The following is a 24,119-nucleotide window of genomic DNA, read 5'->3' as shown; positions in this document are numbered from 1 at the left end:
GATGTTAGCAACCAGCTAAGGGTAAGAACATCCAAGTGAAGCCAGGTCGAGGCTACATGAGGCGGCAGAGAGTCCATGTGGCACTTTTTTGCTGATTAAGGATACCAGTTAAATTCAGACACCAAAGTGAAAAGAGCAGGCGTATTTTACTAGTGATAACAGTGTAACACAGAAAATATGCAGTAAGAAAAGGCAGAATAGTGCACCTAAAAAAAACAAACAGGAAAATACAGGGTAATGTATGAAATCATCGCTACACGAGAGAGAGAATAGTGATTAAGAAAGATCCATCACCACTTGCATACGTTCCCATCACCCAGCCCTGCAGCGGCTGGGCAGCCCGGGTTACAGCGAGGGTTTGCAGAGCTTGTCCCGGAAAGGGGGAAATCCTACGCGGTGCCTCCACCCATAGGTGAGGCTGCCAAAATCTCTGTGAGTGGGTCCAGCCTTATATGCCAGAGATCGGCAAGCCAGAATAGCTGGCACCTTTGTTTTAGGCAGATAATTTCTGGTTTCATTCTCCTGTTGGATTCCATCCAAAGCCTGGCCAGGGCTCTGGGGGAGACCAAGGGAGTTTCTAACAAGGGCAAATACGTGGGTTCTCAGTCTTGAACAGGCTGAGAAATGAAAGTTGGAAACATTCTCCTCTCACTACTTATTGTATTTTGTCTAAGCTGCATCTTTCACTAGCGAGTTTGCATATTTTATTAATGACTACATGCTAAGTTAGCAGCTTCAGCTTGGGGCCTGTTATTCAGGCTTCAGTATTTCAATGCTTTAGCCCTTTTAAATCAGCATAAGTGGGTTGTTATAACTTAGTACAATACCTACTAGCACAATGGTTATCAGTTATAAAATATACAGGATTTATCTATAGGTCAACTCTGGCTTGGGACTGCGCTACATCCCACCAGAGAGACTGAAAGTCTGCTTGTCTCCTGAGGGTTTTTGAAATACTAGCAGGACCAATATCTAACCCAGAGAAATTAGTAAAACGAGTTTAACATCAGTCTAGCTCTCTTTTGTTCACCGAGGCTGTGAAGTGGGGTTTTTTTAGAAGCGTGCAGTATAGAATCTCAGCTATTGTGTTTAGGAAATAAGAATCCATAATCCATAAGAGGATTTTTGGATGTAGCTGTCTAGAATCCTATTTTATTTATTTCTATACTGCCCATCTCAATAAACTTTCTTCAGAAGTCAAAAGACAACAACAAACACATAGCTGAACAAGTCCAAGAAACATTCAGGACACAATGCATAGAGAGAAATAAGGCAAGTGGAAGAAAAAGGAACAACTAAAGAAAATGAAAATTCCACTGGTGAAGTAGAAAAGCTCTACACTGACATCCATTTTCTGGTAAGGTTTTCAACATTTTATTTAACTGCCATTAATTGGTAGATGTCACTTCTTGCTGGCATATTGAAGTCAGGGCATTCAAAACTGTCCTGAGCAGCACTGAGATGCTTCAAACTGACCAAAACATTACTGATTCCAGCCACAAAGAATATGTGTTATTAGGGCAGTAGGCAGAAATTCTCTGCCTTTTTCTTGACAGTTGAAGTAATTTTCTTATCAGAATATCATTCTGACTTGAAAAAAAAAAAAAAGTGTTAAATGTCCAAGCAGTAAGGAAATTTCCCTTTAACCACACTAACTCCTCCAAGCAGAAATACCCATGGTTTTTTTGAAACTACATATTGGTTAATAGATAAGGATAATTCAGAAGCTGTTTCATTTGATTCTGTCTATAAAAAAAATGGAATAGTTCTAAACGCTAACACTAAAGTAAGCAGACATTGCATATAGTTCAGTCTGTCTTTGTATCTCTCCGGCTGTCATGCCAAGAAATCAATGTCATTAACCATAACAATAACACATAGCACTGTGTCTCTCTTATTTATCAAGAAATCTAAGAGCTTTGCAAAGTGTCCTGATAACAGCTCTTGGTAATTGGAACATGCAGCATCAGCTTGTCTTTGTTAGATCGTTTCTTAATGCCACTCCACCATACAGAGAAATTTTCCCAGAAATCTCTAACCTTCACGGGCATTGTCTGATTTGAAACCTTAATACAGTCTGGGGATTTTCATACAGAGTTACAGAGAATGCAAGGAAAAGTTCTGATAAGTTTTCTCTGTTGCTATGGTTATCTCTAATTCTATCTCTGTATCAGTTCACAGAAGAAAATTGAGTCTGATTTGCTACTCTTTCACTTGCCCTCATTTGCCCCTCATTTTGGAGGGATTTTCATTTCTTTTAGTAAGCCTGAATCAAAACCAAACTTTATATGAAGCATCATAATATTTAGTTAACATTAAAAAAAAATCACTCTTTCATTATTAAACATTTCTACACTTCTGAGTTCTGGATTAACAAAATAGTTTGCGTTTTGCACTAAACTAGTGGTAGTCTCTTCAAGAAAGCTCTGGAGAAATTCTGTCTGTGTAAATTGCAATGACATTTTTCCTGATACCAAAACCCTTTACAATGTAGTTTCAAAAAGAAACCTTCTGTATGCTTTGGGTGTTTATGTCTAATAGGAAATAGAAAACTTTTATGGAACCCCTGTCCTACCTAGTTTAGCTGAAAAAGTTCCACTCATTTTAATAATAATACTACTATTTAACGCTAGTCATGGATCTGCTCCTGCTAGACTCCTGAGTACATTTAATAAATCTGAATTATAGACTTGTTTTGATTCTTCAGTTCATTGAGCCACTTCTATGAAACAGGATAACTTCAAAGTGAAGTTAGTCACAGTGGTCTAAAATTACTGTCACAGATATATGAAATAATGCCAGTTTGACCACTTGAACCAGCATTTTGTAAAGACTCTAGCGTAAGCTGTTCCCTGTCTTTTAAATAAATTGGGTCTATGTCTAGTGTTACTTATTCAAGTGTAAACCAGGAGCAATTCCATTAATGTTAGTATAGTAATACAGTTTAAAATTGTCATGACAGGAGAATCCTTTGTAAAAGTCATAAAACCAGCAGTATGCCACCTAGCATCAGGCCACAGATGTGATTTTTAAAGTGAAGTGGGTTGTTACAGAAAAGGATTCATCCTTGTTTCAAAAAGTGACCTCATAGACCTTGTGAGTCGGAAGAGGTGGGAAAACACCAGTAATCTGATAAAAGAGGATTAAATCATGCTTTGTACAAGGAAGAATGCACATGTAGGGGCTGAGAACAGAGGAGTGTTTATGGACTTTACATACGGCTAAAAAGTTTTTTGGCTCATGTATTTGTCTATGCAGATTGATGCTCAAAATAAACCATACTCAAAAGCACAAGTGTTATTTCAAAGGCTAACAGTAAGGTTGATATTATGATAAAAGACAACAGGACTAGGCTGCCTTTTTTTGAAGTAGTTAAACACACACATATACAGAATAACTATGACCTGTTGGGACACATAAAAGCCTGACAAGGAAATATGTTTTTCTTTGAACAATGGCTTGTACTCAATATATTTATCAATCATCAAACAGCATCCTCGTCCAGCTGAGAAAGGATTCATTCAAACACTTGTATGTGCCATAAGTTTAAAATTGTCTTCATTAGATTAATCAAACACCATTCCTCACATAAAATCATATTTTAAGAAGGCATAAAAAGGACACATTGAGGATAATACATGCTAATAATCTACAGCTTGGTTCTTCATTGAGCAGTGAGACAGAGAAAGCAACAGAGAGCAGATGAACAAGGTTCAAAAACTTGAGTAAAGCAGAGGGAGCAGGAGGTGCATTAGAGGGTCCTGTTCCCCTCCATGAGACAGCCCCATTCTGTTGTAGTCCCTCGTTTCTGTGCAGCAAGTGCCCATTTCTCTGAATGGTTTATGTTTTGCTTAGACATTTTTCTATCCCACTAATGCTATAGGATAATTACCTTCTTCAGCTGCAATGACATTTGTCTATGGTCCCCTGCCTCTCACAAAGGAGCAGCAGCAGGGCATGTGGCCACCCCTGCACTCCTTTGGACAGAGGGTGCTGTGATATTAGAAGAGCTACCACACAGGAGGCTTTGAGACAGTGTGCTGCTTTTCCCACAGATCTGTCTGTTTTGCAGGTCCTCATGACGTTTTTTTTATCTCCTCCTTGTTCCCTCAAATCTCTCATGTGGGAAGCATACTTTGAAAATGCCTCAAGCCGAACCTCTGTCTTCCTTGTATATGCTTTCCTTGCTGAAAGTGTATAATGTTTATTGCTAAAAAGCAAAATGTTAGAATAAGGAAAGCAATATAAATCTGTAAACAATTGTTTCTTTTTCTCTGATTTACTGTAGGACTCCTACTGTGAACCTAAAGAGCTACAACTACGGAATAAATATAAGGAGATTTGAAATCACAATTACAGTCAAATCAAATTTAATTTCTCCTAAATTGTGAATTAAATAATTTACTGAAAATATAAATTTTAGATTGAAATTCCCTTTATTTCCTGTCAAAACACACACAGACCTTAACAGTATTGAAACAAGGGAAATTCTTAGGAAAAAAAATATTATATAAAGTTCTGATATCGATACACAAAGGAATGTTGTGATTCAAGTTTTCTTAGCCATAAAACTTACAGCTTTTCATCATCTGTGGAATCAACAGTGAATGAAAGCTATCCGATCTCATATTTCCCTAAAGACGCAAAGCACAGAAGTATAAGTGAGGCTTTAGAATGCCTGCCAACATTGCCTGCATTCCATTCTGCATTATATCCTTATTCCATGAGTTTGATTACAAACATTGCTGTCCCGACCCTGTTCCTATTTCAATGTATGTTCAGATGGTGAAATATAATGGAAGTAATTTTAGAACATGCAAGTACTCATTATGATGCACTGATAATAGAGGTCATCTATATTCATGCCACTCAAAGTTGAGGCTATTATCACTGTGTGGATGGTCTAGGTTCGATACTGCAGAGCATTCCTAATGAACAAGATCATTGCAAAAGTAGGGCATGAAGTAATAGCATATGAAGGCTACGGATCCTCTAACAGGAGACCCTGAAAGGCACTCCTTTTCTCAACTAGCCATATTAAAAGAAGTGCTGTGAAAGGGCCTGAAGGCCAAATCATATATTTTAGGAAAGGTGCCCTTAGTTCATCCTCTTCTGTTGACCGAAGGAAGTTCTTTCTGATAGGGTATTAATATTAATATGTGTCTTTCAGCTGTTTCTGCTTTTAATTAACTGAAAGAGCAGCAAAGTACAAAATCAATCTCAATGGAAGTTTTAGATCTTAAACTTTCTCCAAGAGTGATCAAGGTTTTTTTACCTTTACAGCTCATTTTGATGCTCTTTTCTGAAATCTTCAAGACAGAGATAATGCAGATGAGCAAGCCCCACCCCTATCTATTACAGGTTGTGAAAAAATAATTTCTGAAGCTGAGTTTGATTAGAACTCATCCCCTGTAGTTAGGGGAGGAGGTTCCTGTTCCCAGAGGAACTTCCTCCACCGGGGAGTAGAGTGAGTGCTAGGCAGTGTACCATGATGAAGTAGGCTGTATTACATTTTACTATATGATAAGGTACATACATAAACCAAGTACTTAGGAAGGCGATAAATGAACATTTTTCCTTTTTACTTCTACACATTGTAATCACAGTCACAGATGTGCCACGTTTGCATTTCCTAACACCTTTTTACATAATATCTTATTGTCGATACTTCTTTAGATTGTCTTAAACCAAAGAAACATATATTTTCCTATGTTCCCAGCCAGTCAAGACAATATTTGAGTGTGAAAGGTTCTGTCATTTAGCAGACAAACAAATAACAAGACAAAAATTAGAAGTAGATGCTCAACAAATTTAGGATTGGAAAAAAAAATGTTGGTTTGATTGGAAGCATGGTAATGCTTGAAATATTTTACAGAGATCTGTGTGGATTCTCTGTAATGTGAGCTTTTAAACTGAAGACAGATTTTTTTTCTGAAAAACAGTGTTTCACTTATTTACTTTTTTTTGCTGTGAGAAATACTTGGAGCAGTTCTATGGCTTCCATTGCTAAAGAGGCCCTTTAGGCCAAAAAAATCTTACAAACCTATAAATACAAGCAGAAGACCTCCAAGAATACCTAGTTATCTGTGACTGATTACTCAACAACTAACTTGCCTGTTCCTGCCTGCTTCCAGCTTAATCACATGCACACACATACACATGTGCATAAGAAAAATCTACATAGCATGTTGATACACCACAGGGCCTAGAGCATGAATTGATGAGGTTACTTCAGTATGAGCTTTACATATCATGCTAAATGGAGATATTCAGGGTATCCGCAAATCTTTTTTAATTTTTGCACTTAGTTGACAGTCCAGTTTTGTTGTGAAGCCTGAGTTTTAGACAATTTCTGTGTCAAACTGGTTACTTTTAATAACACAAAAGTTTCTGCAATGACTGTACATTTTTATACAAATAACTAATATAAAGTAAGGGATTTGACTCAAGTAAAGCTTTCCATACATTCTGCTTAATCTAGACACTTTAAGGCTTTCCAAAGGAGTAATCTGGTACCAGTGGAGGATTAGTGAAGAAGGTACTACTTTTTTGTTAAAGATGAGAACTTCATCTCTAAAGTTGCAGAAGCATTCACTGACTTTCTTGATTGCAAGACAGGCAAAATAAAATTCATTAAACAGGATGCTACATCTGTTATGCATCTGTTGCTGGTTTAGAGATTTGTGAAGATGTCGGAAAACCTCTTTTATTTCCCTTTCTTAGTTTAGACATTCTGGGATGCAGTTCATAGTGCATCTGTGTATTCCATTATGAACACTGAAATATGCACTGAACAGACAGCAGATCTGTGGAACTCTACACCAAAGGATGTTATGGATGCTAAAAATTTGTGTGGCTTCAAGAGGAAACCAGACAAATACATGCCAGAGAATCTATTGAGAATTATCAAATACAGCCATACCTGACACAGGAAGATACTTAAGATGAAATTTTGGAGTCTGGGAGAGCATGAGAGGAAAGTATCTTGTAGGTTTAACTTGCCTTTTCTCTGCTTTAGATATATCCTCTCAGGAACAGGATCATGGGCCAGAGTGATCTTTCTGTACAGCCGCATCACCATCTTTCAAAAATACTTAGCAAAGCCCGGAAGGATCATCAAGGCCTGTTTCTTTCATAACCATTCCCACTTCCATTGCAGCGGTATATAATTACATCAAATCACTAAAGAAAGCATTCAGTTGTAATATTTTCTTAGTATTCTTGCCTTTGAAATATACAAAAGAAAGGCACATCACACTCTTCCCAGAATCACCTTTTTTTCTTTCAGATTCTCTATATACAGAAATTCTTAGCGACAAAATCATCTGGTTCAAATTAGGGAACCTTCTTGGAAGAGCATATGGCCTCTTGGAGAGTATATTATTCATTCTCCAGGGGACTAGGTAAGGCCATCTCTCATCCTGCAGATAAAGCAGTCCCCACTGACAATTCTGGCTGCACAAAGTTATATTTTTTTGTGACAAAAAATTCAGGCACAGAAGCCAGCATTCTGACAGAATATGATAGAAATATAATATCTGGGGCCTAACCTAATTAAAAAGAGGCATATTTGGTCTTGGAATTATTCCATGTGTCTCTCCAGAGAAAAAACTAGTTTATGAGATCTGACAGTTTCAAAACCCATATGTTTTCTTCCTCATTGATACGAATGATGGTGAAGAAAAGATATTCAGGTTTGATAACAGCTCTTTGATACGTGCTAATAAAAATAATGCAGAATAACCTAGACAGATGCATGTTCCTTCTTTCTCGGTGGTGACAAAAATAGTTTTACTACACAGCACAACATTTGCCCTACTGCGTGATTCTAGACTGAATTGAAAAGTAAGAGGATGGCATAGAGAAAATTGTATGTGAACTTGAGCATGTTGTTACATGTGTCAGAAAGCTTAAAAAACAAGAGAGAGCTAAGAGGCATGGTTAGACTACCACTGCACTACAATATATTTTGGCATGAAAAGGTGATTTTTGAGAACATCAACATTTTACCGTCAACTAGAATCTTATCCTGGTTAGGCTACTAAAGGCAAAGTCCAAACCTCCTTCCTCCCATAGCTATGTTCCAGTGCCTGGAACTTGTCTGCCATTAAAAAAAAAATTAAAAAAAAAAAATAGTGTCAAAGTTCTGATTTGATGAAATGAGCAATAGCCTTTATTATGTTAAAAGAGCAATCACAATATTGTCTTTACATAGAATCTCCAGCACCGAAAAGGCTAAAGGAGATTTACTGATATTGGCAATGGAGGCATCCTAAGTCTCTTTGCTATTTACAGAAGATTCCTAACACAGGCAATTTTTATCATGCTTGTTTACATGAAGAATACTTACCTAGAACTACTCCCTGTCTCTTTGAACAAATATTTACACTTGCAAGTAGCTCTACTTGTGTGAGTAGTCTCATGTGTGATTTCAGTAGAGCTATTGACATGCTTGCAAAATTAGAGCAAGCTTTTGTAGGCTGTGAAAAAGTGGTACCTTTTCTACCTATTTCTTAACTTACTAAAACTCTTCCTATGCATTCTAGTGTCTGAGCAAACCTTACTATCCAATATAGGCATATAGACATATTTATATCCATTAAAGCAAACTAAAAAATATAGATTGAGCGTATTTGGTTTAGAAAACCTGGTTTTGCATTCTTTCTATTGTGTAGCTGATTGCTTATTATTGCAAATGTCAGCAGTAAACCAATATTCAAATATGTAATTTAATGGTATTTATCATATGAAAGAAAACTTATTTTTTCATGTTGTCACATACTTAGAACAAGAAGACAATTTGTAGTGAGTGCATTGCCATTCCATGGAATAATGTTCTCTGCCTCTGCACATTCCTGAATCTGCCAGCAATCAGATAGATTTTTTTTAATAGAAAATAAAACAGGCACTGCCATTCGACAGCAAATTCAAACAAGACATGCATTGATGAAGTATTTGAAAAGAATCCATGAAATATACTGCTAAAGATGTTAAGAGTCACATATATTCAACAAATTATTTCAGCTTTCAGAGAGCAACTTCAGGTCTGCCTGCCAGATGTACAGGATGCATTTCCTCATGCAGAAAAAAAATTCCTTCAAAAAATCAGAAGAAAAGCTGTTGTGTTGTATTCAGAGATACAGAATTTAAGAGTGACAATTCATTAGATTCCATTAATTTTAGTTTCTCTTTCTTTATCTGATCTTAGGAAATACTGTATCTGATTTTCTCACACTTAAGACAATTGGGTATATACTGACCCTATGACCTTGGTGGTTTTGCTAGCTCTTTGAAGAATATAAGGAAGGAATTCAAAATTCCCTCTGATGGATCAGCAGAAACCATCTACCTGTTTCCTTTAGATGAATCTTCAGATTTAGCTAGATATTAAGCTAGGTGTGGCAAGGTCCTACATCTACTGAAAATTAATCATAATACCATGATAAGTTAAGTAGGTTTAGGTTACCCTTAATTCTCATATACTTATTCAGCATATACTGTTACTGCGAAACCATCTAAGTCTGTCAAAGTTTTGTTGTGCTTGTTAATAGTAAATTTTTTATTATATTCTTCCTGTGTGTACAATGGAAGAACCTGATTGAGATACACAAGGCCTGAATTAGATCAAGTAACTATCTAGGGAATCATAGAATAATAGGTCTGGATAAAGCCTCAGGTGGTCATTCAGCTTGTCCCAAGGTAGAATCAGCTATGTGTGTGCCATTTCTGTCCTCAATTATCTCTGAGTCTTAGATGTTAAAGTTCTGTATCTTTCACACTCCTCCCTAACACTAAAGCATTTGTAGAATTATTTCTTTTCAGTTGAATGACTTCTAATAATGTATTATTTTGTCCTCAGGTAATTTGTTTTTTCCCCAAGATCACACCTTCCAAAGTGTTTTGCCAATTATTAGGCCTAGCATAAAGATGAACCAATAACCAAACTGTAGTTAATACAAAAGGGTCAGTACATGGGTGAGCACTGGGGGTACAAACAAGTCAGTCAGATTATACATAATCAACATCAATCCCACCAACAACAACAATTGCATAACCAACAATGGGTGGAATAAATGGTGACATGCAGTCTCCCATAGAAGGGACAGGAGGCAATCAGGTCAACAAGCCAAACACATCAGACCAAGGAAGCCACATACTGAAACTCTACAACCAACATTTACAAAAGCCAGACCTAACTGGAGACATTCCAGTGAGGCAGGAGGTCCTTCCTCAACAGGGAACCCTGCACAGTGCATCCACCCCACAGACAGACACTGCCCCTTCCTGCAAGTGGTCCCAGCTTTTATCCCTCAGTGGGACACCTGACCTTGGGTTACTTACTGCAGACACCTGGGGCTCATTTACCCAATGGCTCTCCCTGCAAGGCCGGCACCACCCTGGAGGGAAGCTTAAAGGTAAACTGCCCCCCCCTTTGTGAAGGGCTTTGGGAATCACCCATATGTCAACCTTCATTTGGGGCTTGGGGTTGAAACCCCAGCATTTAACAAAGATAAAAGAATGCAGAAAAAAAAAAAAAAAAAAAGCTTTAGAAAATGTAGGATAATAAGACAGTCATTACTTAAGACAATGTCCTACTAGTTTCAGTGACTACCTGCTATTATAGCAGGATTCTGTGAGCAATAAGTCTGTATTCTTCTCATACACTGCCTTTGTAACTTGGTATGCTTTGATCACATCCTTACCCTCCAAACTGATGATTCCCATCATTTTAGCTCTTCTTCATGGGTGTGTATTCCACTCAGTTAACCATTTTATCTACTTTTGTCTGTGTATTCACTAACTCTGTTATAGCCTTCTTGAAATACAGGCACTGGGACACCGTACACTACTCATGATGTAGAAGATGCCTTCTCTCTTGCTCTCAGCAGTCTTTCTGGTGCTGTCCAACATTTTGTTGGATGTTTGGTTGCCATTGAACACTGAGATGGTGTTTTTGGAGAACTGTCAATGAGGATGCTAAGCTGTTCTTCCTAAACTATAACTGCCTGTAGGTAAGAAAAGATTAATCATGTAAACAATATCTTTTCAGGGATGTTTTATGCTTCTAGCTACTCAGACAAGGTCAGGGTGGTATTAAAGCACAATAGTTTTGTGTGCCAATTCAATTTTCTGTATATACCAAAGAGGTTTTGTAGAAAGAAGAGTTCTAGACCTATAAAGTGACTGAAAATGGATGCATTTTTAAATAGCAGAATGTAAGAACATACTATTTAAAAAAAAAAAAGCTTCTGAAGTTCAACTTTTCTGCTCCTACTAAGAAAATGAATCTCATAAAGGCAAGCACTGAAGCTCAAGAAGGAAATTAAAATGTCATGTTTTGTTCAGTCAGCTACTTTGCTTTAAGATTCTATTTCTCATATAAATAGTGATTCAATACTATTGCTAAGCTCACGACAAGAGTCTATATTTTACTTCTTAAGAACGTTATGTTTTATTTTTTAAGAATAATTAAGAGTCTCAACTATGTCTTGTCTTTGAAATAGGAAGAAGTCCAGGAAATCTAACATTATTTGGCATATTTGGAGAAGTACCTTGTATGATGTAGGTGTGAATGGTGCATCTGTTAGCCAGTGAATCATGCAATAGCATGTTCCTTGTTTTTTGATTTTGAAGATGATTAGTGTGCCAAGACATATCAAATAAGTGAACGTATCTATAAGAAGAAAAGTTTTCACTGTAATGTAATTTACTCAGTGCCTGAGTAGCAATGGAAGCGAATGGGATGACTGTAGTCCTGGGACTATTTCCATGACATAGAAGTGATATGGAGTTATTCAGGATGTGTAAAAGTAGGTGCTGAAGTAAACAATATTCAGGTAATATGAGTATTCTTAAAGGATAACTCTATGAAAGTTTAGTGCCTCTAGAGGTCTGGTATATTGTCTCTCATGGATATTGAAAGTGGTCTGTCCCACTCAGCACTAATGGTCAAACTATCTTCATTCTCACTGTCAGGGAAATTTGGGATAGCAGAGAGTAGGTTTGCTGGCAGAAGCACAGCACATTTACACAAGGCTCAGCAAGAAGTCAGGAATTGATAAAGAATTATTATTCTGTCACTGAATATGTAATGGAGGTTTCACTTTCATGTGTCTTCTCTGAATTTAGGGGAACAAAAGAAAAAAAAAGTTGACCTGCATTTAAATAGGTATTTTTGTGGGTTCAGTTTTGGAAACTGTAAAGCTTAAAGATTATCTAAAATTAACCTTTATAAAGAAATAGATTTTAATAGAGGAAACAAATAGTGAAGTAATAAATATACATTAAACAAGATTTTGTATTGTATTCATATTGTATACTGGAGCTAAACTTGTTCAGATGGCTCCTACTGCTGCGTTTAGGAAGTAAGCAGGTGAAACTAAGCCAGCATGACTGCTCATTGGGTTTTGGCTTCTCAGAAACAGAGGAAAAGACAGAAACAACAGCTAATTTCAGCCTGAGACATTTTAGCAGCTACTTTCTAACTGGGTCCAGAGGTCATCATCATTAATGCCTTTTATTCTCTTCTACAATTAATCGTGAATAGGTGGTTAAGAGCATTTTCCAGAGCTGTCTTTCAGATGTGATTTTTTTCCCCCCTCTAACAGTTTCAGAGTGCTTGCCATGGTCAACATGTCTCTGTGGCTGAAGGTGAGACTTGTTGCCCTGAGGACTTGAACCGGTTGTGTAGAAATTGTCTAATATTCGATAGTTGAAACGGACAGCCAAACTTTGGGCTTTATCTGGCATGCTGTTGAATATCATCCCCTAATGTTTCAACACATTTGTTATTTACACTGAAATGTTATTCTTGCTGTTTGAGATTAAGGGCTTGGATTTGAGAGGAGGTAGTTTCAACACCAAGTGGAAGAAGCTTAAGCAAGTGTCAATTTAGTGATGAAGATGCTGTTTCTAGCTGTACAGAAATGCTTGTTTGTAAATTTGTTAGTAAGACGCTTTCAGAATTAAGCAGCTATCAGTTCAGGAGGTCTTTTTGTTTGTTTTCTTTATGGGTTTTGGGAGCAGGGAGGTGTGTTTGTTTTTTGCTTTTTTGTTGTTGTTTGGGGGGTGGGGTTTTTGTGGTTTTGTTTTGTTTTAACTAGAGCTTATTTCTTGATATTGTCAATTTCTAAACTATCAGTGATGGAAGATTTCAAGTAATTGAGTTATACAGTTTTATATATATATATATATATATATATAAAATATATAACTTTTTAAATCTATTTGCTTCATGTTGAACAGTATCTCCTGATTTCAGTACAAAAGAATTTCTAGAGAAATTCAATTACTGCTTCCTTTTTCTCATGCCGGTATTGTATTCTGTCTGGCTCCAGTTTGCCAGCTATAGTGGTTTCAGTGGCAGGAAGCTCAGATAAACAGTCAATGTCATTTCTTTTGTAAACATATGTACCAGATCTGGAGCAGATCGTCACAACTGGTAATCTCTTCTTTCAGAAATCTCAGCCCACGCAGTAACATCCAGAGAGAAACTCTGCCTCAAGAGTTGAATCTAATCAGAGACCGAGCCAGAGAACAAATTCTCCTGCTGCTCACACAGCTATTTCTAAATGCAGAAGCTTATGTGACAAAACTAGCTACAAAACAACATATTTTTCAAAGTCTGATCACATGCTAAGGAAAATAACTTGGAGGGATATGTAGAAAAGCCTTGCTGCTGCTTGTTATTGTACTGTAAGCACTGAATCTTGTTGCAAGTATTATGTACTGTAAGAAATGTCAAACTGTGAAAAAACCTAGGAACCAAATGAGAAAACACTCATGTAATATAAGGGACATTCCAATAGTGAGAATAACTTTATCTTTATTTTCCAATCTGGCAATACTGTATTTCCATTTCATAGACCTTTCCTGTGTTCTCTTGCTCTCCTCCAGAGTCTCTGTAACAGCATTTTGTGTGTGGTATGGTTGTTTTGAGGATTCTTAACTTTGATCAGCTTATGGCACTGTGAAATGCTATTGCCTTTTTAGCATTGGTGGGGAATTAAGGGCCACTGGAGTACAAAACATAACTGTAATGAACCTCCTTTTCTCTCAGGCTCATACAATATCTATAATCACTGCATGTGAGTTATGATGTCATCCTCATCTTTCTGCCTAAGTTAAAGGGCTTCCACTAGAAGTGGAATCTTCTGTCAAGTAAAGGTCCACCGCATTCCTGTTTAAAATTTATAATTAAAATTAATCTCTAGTATGCTGCTATTAGTGTCCAAGCTTACAGTTTCTTTTTATGGAAATCTTCTCCTGAGCAACTGATTATCAAGAATATCCCACCTGTGTGGTCATTATATTTTAAAGAGCAGACATGAAGAAACCTCAGTTATATAGATACACACATAGACATAAATCCATACTTCACATATACACATATATATGTGAGGATAGGTATATACATATGCTTATATAATATATGGATATTGTAATATGAACTCTCATCTGTTTGCTCAACTATATCCCTGATAATTCAGAATGAATTTGAGCCTTCTGGGCTCTATAGATTAAGTTTCCATTCTGACATCAAAAATCTCAGGACAGAAGGTATTTTCGGACTTAAATGATTATGCCTTAGCTGTAGTAATTTTATTAAAAGTCACTTAAGTAAAACCCAGATTGCAAGCTTTATAATTTAGAGACTTATTAAAAATGTAGATAATAACAATTCAAAAGAAAGGAGAAACAGCCATCAGGTATTTCTAAAATTCTTTTTATTCAAGAAAGGGTAAATTCTGGAGGATACTCTGAAAACCTGTAACAAAAAGAGCATTCTGGTAGTCTTGCTTTTCCTACTTCTTGTAGCATTCTTAGAAATGACATATAATGAGAAAGGAAGAAAATCTTGGGAAGGGCTTTCAAATCCTCCGAAGAAAAATGGAGACATAAATATTCCCAATATTTTTTTTTATCAAATTTCATTCACTTTCTCTGTATTTTAAGAACATATCAGAATTCCATACTTATGATAGAAGATTGGTACCATCCGAAATGAAAACTTAAATAATAATATAAGATACAGTTTGAACAATTTTCAAACACAGAGAAACCCATATTAACCAAATTTTTAAAATCTATTGTCTTGATGAAGGATACTATTTCAGAGCACAACAATTATCCTGATAACAAAAAATACTATATACAAGGATGTGATCAAGACAAGGCAGATTATCAGTATTAGAAGCAGTAATATCAGTAGTAGCAGTAGTGGTTTTAAATTATGATTTGATTAGCCAACAGTTACACTTAAAAAAAAAAAAAAAAAAAGGATGACAAATAATGAGTAGATTTTCACTGTTATGCAAGTGAAGCACTAGATGATTCTTTTATGGAATTATGCCTAAGATTTCTAAGTAGTGGATAGTAAGGGTGACAGCAAAGTCTCAGTTGTAGATGACTTGAGTCAGCACCTGTTCCCTAAAGGCTCTTCTGTTTCCTTCTTGCAGACAACTCAGCTGATGATGACTCAGGAATGCCATCAGGCAAACAGCTGGCTGTCAACTCTTAAACACTAAAGGTGAGTATCAGTACACCAGCGTCAGTCTTATACTCCTCATCTGCCAGGCTGTCACCTCACTCTTTTGCTGATCTGCACTGAGATATTGCTCACTCTGTCACTCCACATGCCAAATATCCTGTGAGCAGGTCCCTCTGTAGAGTAGGTCACTTGGAAGAGGGAGCCAGGGGGTTGCTACTTAATGGGAGAGTACAGTCCAAAGATCCTTGGACAAGGTTAAGACAGAAGTATCTCAGATCCACCATGTAATTCACTTGAGTTTCACCTCTCATCATATGGCCCAGTGCTGGTGTCTCAAAGGTTGAGAGAGGAGAAATTAGGATATCTTGAAAGTGTGTGTTGCAAGTAATTTCTCTGAGAAGTACTGAAATGAGAGACAGGACAGCATACTCCTGTGATCGTGGAAGTAGCATGTTTAAATATATCCATGAAGCAAACTATAGATTACTGGTTTAACACATTCAAATATGATTTTTTTAAATGATGCTGTTTCTTCTTTTCTGGTGTTGGTCTCTCTTTTTTCTCTACAAGTTACAATGTGATTTTGTTTGTGTTTGCTTTTTATATAGGGCCTCAGCCCGTACAAAGTACACTACAGAATCAGAACATGTGTTTTTATAATGACTGCAACCTACAAAACCGGGCAATTGCAAACACTTTTGGAGTCAGGACTTGAGTTTTAATCTAGTCTCATCACTGAATCTGAGAATTATTCATGGGTATTCACATATCTGCATTACTGTTACTTTTGTCAGCTTTGTTTGTTTACAACAAAAGCTCACTAGAAGAATGATTCAAATCTGATTCATATCTCCTTGACCCTAATAGATTCCATCTGGAGGGACTACATACTTGTAAAAGATTTAGTACAATTGGGAGGACCCTTTATGCAGGTACTTTAATGTAGCCTTCTGAAATCTTTAAACATTTCCAAGACAGGTCTCTATTCCATTCACTTTCAAATGAGTTATTCATTTCAGAGAGATTACTTCAAGCCTTACAACATCGTTTGCATGACAAAAACTAAGCTAGAAATCCTGATAGGATCCACATCACGAAACAGCATAATGTTTGGTCTAATGATTAAGCTAAGAGCCAGAAGGAGCTGGTTATGCAAGCTCAGAGACAATGAGCTCTCACTATTCAGCATCCCGCTTCTTCCACTGATTTATGGCAATAATTCTGTGATTTGGTTTTGAGTATTGCCATTAAATTTCTCCTCAAAGTTGGGCAACAACTCCTGTTAATTTACTGCAGATGGGGTTATTTCATGTACAACCTTGCTTCTACGTATCCCGGATCCTGAATGAAGTATTGACTTCATAACCACACTATTCTCTTATACACTATATCTCTATAAAAGTGAGCTTCTTATCTAAGGACACTAAATAACTTGAGACATACTTAACTCTCCTCAGTTCCCTGAGGGTTTAATTACTTAGTGCATCACAGGAATGATCAAGTCCAATACAAGAAAATCTAAAAGCAGGGAAACCATACAAAGACAACAGTGTACTAACATAAAGATACACAAACACACACACACACACACACAAAAAAAAAAAAAAAAAAAAAATTGAAGTAAAAATATAGGATTTTTCCTGTGATAAACAGATAAATAAATATATAAATAAATAAGCCTGTAATTCAAATACCTGAAGAGCCTTACTCAGACCTATAATTTTTAACTCACATATTTGACAAACACTTTTAAAGACTTACACTTAAATAGAGTGTTGGGATTGTCAAAAGAATTTTTGATTAAGCACTTCCCACCTGATTTTATTTTTTTCTTATAACTAGCAGGTTTTATTCTATCTGTAGCTCAATTGAGCTCTTCAGATCTGGAAGTGTCAGAATTTAAATCAAATTGTTCATTTCTGTTTCCTTCTCTCCAACAGCACAAATAAGTATTCTGTGTGAAAATATCTTCATAGGCAGTAGTGAACCCTGGCTGAGCTGGAAGAGCCTGGAGTTGCAGAGGAAATCACATCAGTTCAAAACACCTAGGGTCTGCAAAATACAACCGGGCTTTACATATCTCTGGAGTCCTGACTTCTGACTTTGCAAGCCAGGAACATTCTCAAGAGTACACTGTGACTTCTGTCCAACTCTTTTCTGTAAAGAGAAAGCGTGTGTAAGCAGAAGGACTGGCATGCATACTGCTATTAAACTGGGTCTTGTCCAGGGTATATACCCAGTTCAGGTTCTCGGCCTTTTGGAGACAACAAAGGTCTAGAGCTGAAATCACCAGTCCCTGAACACTTGTGTTGCTTGTTCATGACATGCTTAGTTGGTGCCAAGCATGTACCAAGGATATGTTTCAGTCGTGGCATCCCCCTGCAATGGAAGGGTTTGGTCAGAATACAAGTCTGAATGAGAGATTATTTTATTGGAGATTGCAGCCTGATGTAGAAAACATTGTCATGAAATGCCTAATCCTTCTTTACCTGTGTTGTTTTACCTGTCAAGTTTTATCAGTGAGATTATGATGGTTAGACTTAAAAATGTGTGTTTATATATGTTATTAAGTATGTGTTTTGATCAATATTTGGTTGCCTGTGATACTGTAAGCCTCAATGACTGTGTCTAGTCAAAAGCTAACAGTTATTCTGGCTACTGTTAAACACCAGCTCTGTTTCACTGGTGTCTTCCGGTAATTACCTTTCTGAAATCTCTAATAAACAGTACAATCAATGTTTTGTATAGTATTATTACAACTCTAAACATTTTGGGAACTATTGCTTTGATTTTTTTGTCTTGACAACTAGAACCATTCTACCTTATAAACAAGTCACATTAAAGTGATATCTGTGTAAATGTTTTCTAAAAATTAAGGAGAATTGAAGGAATTGTCCTTGATAGACTTCTTTCTTATGACTGTGGAAATAACTGTGGTCATTACTGCACTAAGAAACACTGCAGTTATTGCCCTGTGTGGGGGAAGTGTTCAAGTAACATTTATGGATACAGATAGACATACACATAAACACACATATATAAATCCATATTCAAACTATATACATATATATATATGTAATATGTACACACACACAATCTGGTTTTGCAGAAAACATCTGTTACTGGTTGTGGTTTGACTTGCTTCCACGAGGCATTAAGTTCCTTTATCATAACCATCTGTCATTTTTGCCGTGTACACTGAATTAATTACAGAATTTTAAACAGCTCATTTAAAACAAACCACAAATAAAATTACTATCTGGTGAGAGCAGTTTATGAATAATATGTGTATTCCTACTGTGAGAACAGTAGCCACTGTTAAAATTCAGTCACTCAACTGGTCTCTGAACTTGTAGGGATATAATATGAAGTCCTGTAATGTAAAGAAGCTCATGCTGTTACAAGCAAACCCCAAATCCTTGAGAAGTGCAGAACTACAAGCAAATCAATGTAAAGAAAAAATAAATTTAATCCTTAAACTCCATTTCTTCATGCAGCAGTGGGACATCAAGCCTTTGAATGGTACTGTGATGACAAATTAACTTTTAGCATAAGTAGGAACAAACCTGAATCAATAGAAGTATACCATTTGCCTTGGCTGATGTAGAGCCCTGGATTTACTTTAAAACTCATTTTTCAGCACAGGTACAGGAGTCTTGCTTTGAGAAAGCTTTCCCATCTTAAACCTCTGTACATCTTAGGATGATTTTAAGTCTTTTTATTATCTCCATCAGTGCTATAATATCATGGGGGAAAAGAAGCATCTTGGCCTTTGTACAACACTTTTTCATTCCAGTTTCTTGCAGGACAAAATGGAAACAAATGCAAGAACTGTGACCATGTCTTCTGTGTGTGAACATTCTTGACTAACCTGTGTAATAAATATTAGAAATGGTCAAGCTATTTTGTTAAGAGAGAAGACACACCATTCTACATTAATTATTTCTGAGAGATTACACAGTGGAAATATTTGAGTAAGTGCTTGCCAAGAGTCAGGGTTGAACAGTCTAACTCATTATACTAATTGTGTTCTTTATTCCTTTGTTTTTATAGTCTGTACCAATTACAGAGACATTAGTAAGATTAGATGTCCCCAGTTGTGCCAATTATGCAACAGTACATCCTGACTTTTGATATGAATATGGTTTCAGTTGAAGAACATATCTAGCGGCTGTTACCCTTCCACTTTTCAAGACATAGCCTCTGACAAGATATAAACATGTGGTTGGGCTACTTTATGTCTTCATTTGCTCTCTTATAAAAGCTCTCCACCTTCCCACAAATTGCTAAACAATTACTTTGCTTATCATCTGCAATGTGCATTATAGTTTCATCACTTTCATTATGAATTTTTGCTGAAAATCATGGATTCCTTTGATCTTTGAGATAAAAGTAAAATTCTTAGTAAGTATGCCTTTACTGGCATCTTTCCAGCTTTCTTTTCTTGTTCTCTATAACCAAACAACTGCATCCCAACATTTTAAAATACAGAGCTGTCATTATTTTAAGTATCCAGTCCCATTTGCTGTTAATTATTACGCATTTAAACTGAAAATTCTCCATTTCTAAAGATGATATAGGCTTATATATTCTAATTAGGCAAACTAAATTCATTTTGACTACATAATAAAGTAAACCAAACAAAAGTAATGCTAAAGTAGGAAATAAGTACACAGAGAAAGCTACTTTATGAGTACATTAAGAACTTCTAATTTAATACTAAAAAGTTAGGAAATGTCATAAATGAAGTTGCCTATTCTTTAAATAATTTATGGTAGTCTTTAATTGCATGACCTTACAGTACTTTTTCTGCAACTGTGGGTAACACATGCCTTGAAGATATTACTCTTATTCACCTGCTAAAAAGGCCTGGTGCTGTTTATTCAGTGATGCAAACATATTTTGGAGAAAAAAAAAAATAGTGTGACCATGTAATTAAAAATTTTATTATAAACTGTACCACAAAAGCACAACCCTAATTTAAACACCTCCTTTTCTGAATGATCTAATAACCCTGACAGCTGTCATTAACAGTTTTATTCTGGTATGTAGTGTCTTTATTTAAGACTCTCCTTTTCAAGACTGATATAAAATTCTGTCATATAAAGTTCTATACAGATTACAGGAATAGTGTGAACTTTTATAATAATTTAAACTATGGTCACTGATGGCTTACAGGGTGTCATTGTCTGTGTAGGACATAATCAGATTTAGCCAGAAGATGTCAGAAATATTTGCTCATTAGAGAGGAATTCCACTGGATTTTCTTACACTGTTTTCTTATAGTACTTTTATCAGCAAATAGAGGCCAAGTTCTCTTGTTAGCTTAGTCAGTCTAGGTCTTAAGGCTCACTCAGCAATGTCATGAAGACAACATAGCTGTTCCACCTGAACATCCTGACTGGTCCACTGTGCCATCCTGTGCAGCCCATAGGCTTCATGGGTGTGTTCATATCGAGGAGTGTTACCAGCAGGAATTTTCCTGGACTGTCCACACTTATCCCAGGAATCAGGCCTGTGAAGTTTACAACACCTCATCTTCACATTTCAGTTTCTTTGAGTACATGGCTTACCTGCAAAGCAAGCCAGCTTCCAATGCTATCAAAAGCTCACCACCACAAGCAGCACTCCAAAACTCTTCCGCATGAGACCCACTAAAGAAGGTGACACATACCCACACAGGACAGAATATTTGTAATCCTTCTCCCAGTGGTTTAGCTTTTGTGCACTGCTTTAATCTGTAGCCTGTGGTCTGACTTTGCCTTTGAGCAGTGTAACCACAAATACTGAGAGATTCAAAGTTACTAGGCAATACCAGTCAAACACAATATATGTGCCAGCCAGCATCATACACAAACACTATAGCCCTTACACCAGATACCCCTGAGACCCATGGTAGATATTTGACAGTCCCTGTTGTACCTGCCCAAGTCCAGTCTCTCCCTGCTGGTAGATACTGAACAGCCCAGATGAACTAATTTTTAAAAAACAACAGCCCACACCTGCAATGGGAACCCCTCTCCCTCGCCAGATGTACAAGTAGAGAACGGTCTGATGAAAAGCAGGAAGAAAACTCCTTCCAGAGTGTGTAGGCACTGCTGCCAAAACCCCAATCCTATGTTAACAGTGCTAATGCAAGCAATCCTGTGCTAACAGTGTTAATGCCAGCAATCCTGTGCTAACACTATTGTTGATACAAGGAGTCAGGCAAGAGTCCTGAGGTGGCACAGGAGTAGCTGGGTGAACACTGAGTACCATAAGAGTCTCAGAAAGGCTGAAATTTCCACAGATTCTGGTACATAAAAGACAGCAAAAATATAGACTAAACATTTTCTGAAATGCAAAATGCTCCTGTCTGACTATTCCAGATGAAAGAGACTTGCTTGAAAGAGTGCACCTCTGAGGAAGTTGAAAACCTGACTGACTCCATCTCTCTGTGTTGTGCAAGACTGAAAAGACCCTTCTTTCACACAAGGGCAGCCACAGTACAGTCATGTGCATGTGGAGCATATAGTCAACTATAAAAGACAACGGGAATGGAGCTTTTTAGCCAACAGGTCATTTTCTCTGCACATAATTAATATAATCTGTATTAACTGTATATTAATATAACCACCATTCAGTGGGTTGTAGTTACAGAAGAAATATTTGCATTTTTAACTGACAGATACGTAGTGAAGGTCTTCACCTAGAACTGATTTTATTTTTCATGTTCTATTTATTTATAATTCTGTTGAGATATATACTGCATAATGACTTTACATTTTGCTCTCAGATAAATATATTATGAGGCTGCACACTGACATTTGTACAATTTTATACCACATGGCACATACAGAATAGACTAGGGAAATTAGTCTCAGATTTATAAACAAAACTTCTTACACAAGTGACTCATTTTAGTTGAATGTGAACGGTCTTTAATGGGAACACATATGTTTATGCTAAATAACCTGTATTACCAACTGAGGTGGCACAATTCTCTCCGCCATTAGGAAGATTGATTTTGCCTTGGAGTGCCTCTACTCAACAGAAGTACCCTTCAGGTAAGTTGAAAAAGTTATCAGGCATGTAGTGTAAATGAGCAGTGGAGATTCTGGAGATGGAGGAAAACTGTAGCATGCCATTAAAAAGCATTTTCTGTTCCCTAAGATGCTAAACATTGAGCCATTAAAAAAAATATAAAAAAAAAATAGTATGTAACTGTGATAACTAAATATTTCTTATAAATTTCCTAACAATTAAGGCATGGAAGAAGAATTCCGAGGTTGAGAAAGAAAAAAAAACCAAAAACACAAACAAACAAACAAAAAACCCAAAACTCAGAAATACTGAAATTTAACCTTTCAAATCAAAAAGAATAGAAAGTATTTAATGAGAGTTATAGGCAACCATAGGACAACGTTAATTCTTCTAAATTGCTAGCAATACCCACCTGTGAGATCAGATTAAGTTTAAATATAGGATAGCTGTCAATATGGAGGATCTTGGAAGATGATTTTTGGTTAATAAAATTCCTAAATGAATATGGACAATTTGACATAATTTTTTTGTTTTCAAACACTGTAGTCTAGTTACAAACAAGACACCTAATAATCATGCAAGGTCAAAATTGCTAACAAAAACCATAGGAAGGCAGAGAAGAAAGAGAAAGGAAGGACTATTGTACTATTTGTTTTGATTTTTATATATTTAAATTAAATTATTGGATTCTAGTTCTTGCAATCACTTCCTCAGAATCTCCCATGTCCAATCTTGTCTCTCTGAGACCTTTTGTGAATTCAAAGGATGAAGTGTAGATACCCAGAGGTACTTGATATATATTTATACATACATATCAGACACATCTTTGAGATATAAATGTATTCCACAGGGCTGAATTATGCTTTTCAGTATGGAGTTATCAGCACTTTGATTCAGTAAACTGCAAACTCTAAACTTAGCTCTAAGCTGTAAGCCTCTGTTAAGAGATATGTCTGAGGATTTATTTATTTATTTACTTAGTTTTACCCTAAAATGTATGCACAAATTAAAATAGTAATTTTATCTCGTTATCCTTTTTAATTTAGGTCCATGAGGTTTTGAGTGAGAGTGGAGGAGCACATAAGAGGTAAAAATAATGTTCAGGCATTAGTTTGTTCAAACCAAAAAAAAAGGTTTATTCTACTCTTTCAGAAAATGGTCTTTTCTTTTAGCAGGTAACACTAGATTATTTTTTTTTTCCCGTCTCGTCTAAATTTTTTAAATTGTTTTAACTTATGCTAAAACTAAGTGGTAGGAAAATAAAATACTCCACAGGTTCTGTCACAATCCAAGAAAGGATTTGAATTCTGTGGAGGCATTTTTTAGTTTTCTTGAGACATAGAAACCATGTATTTATCTTATTTCAAGAAATAATTCCCTTTATTTCTTGTTTTTCCAAATATTCTCACAGAATTAAGAGAGATTGGCATGGAGGAGTAAAGAATGAGAAACTTGATGTAATCACACAACTGTCAAACACAAAAATAAAAATCTACTGTCCCAGGCCAGTTAGGTCAAACCCTATTAATTCTTGAAGATGGACTGTAAAGTCTACCTGTTATCAGACAGATCTCAAAACTGAATATAAGTCATGACAGTCTCCATA

This window comes from Athene cunicularia (assembly GCF_003259725.1).
Source record: "Athene cunicularia isolate RWA chromosome 2 unlocalized genomic scaffold, athCun1 chr2_part1, whole genome shotgun sequence".
NCBI classification, from domain to species: domain Eukaryota; kingdom Metazoa; phylum Chordata; class Aves; order Strigiformes; family Strigidae; genus Athene; species Athene cunicularia.
The sequence above is the reverse complement of the archived record's forward strand: the minus strand, read 5'-3'. Positions refer to the sequence as shown.